Here is a 432-nt window from a genome sequence, read left to right as displayed (position 1 = left end):
AATCGTGTGGGCATGAGTGCGTGCGCGTTTGGTACACGGTTGGTTTAATACCAGGAAAATATAAATCATATATGCACCTTGCCTGGTGGGTACGAAGATGATCAGAAAAGAGTATGAATGGAAAGGATGCTCGCGGGGTACACTGCGTGGGCGACGGAGGTATACTTAAAGGGGTTTAGAAAGAGAATGAGCTATGAAAACATGGTCAAAGAAATCTAGCTCAATGTTAATGTCTAATACCAGGCCAGAGTCACGGCAGTCAACGGAGAACCTACATTGTTTTCACTTTTAATTAAAAAACTAGTTTTTGTATCTTGTGCGAAACAATAGAGATGCAGTATCTGAGTTCTGAGAAAAGTGAGTAAATTATAAACATCTCTTTGTTTCTATGAAGATGTTAGTATTATGATTTTAGGAAACTCTACGGGCATA

Source organism: Penaeus monodon, chromosome 21, assembly GCF_015228065.2.
Source record: "Penaeus monodon isolate SGIC_2016 chromosome 21, NSTDA_Pmon_1, whole genome shotgun sequence".
In the NCBI taxonomy this organism is placed as follows: domain Eukaryota; kingdom Metazoa; phylum Arthropoda; class Malacostraca; order Decapoda; family Penaeidae; genus Penaeus; species Penaeus monodon.
Note: the sequence above shows the minus strand (reverse complement) of the source record.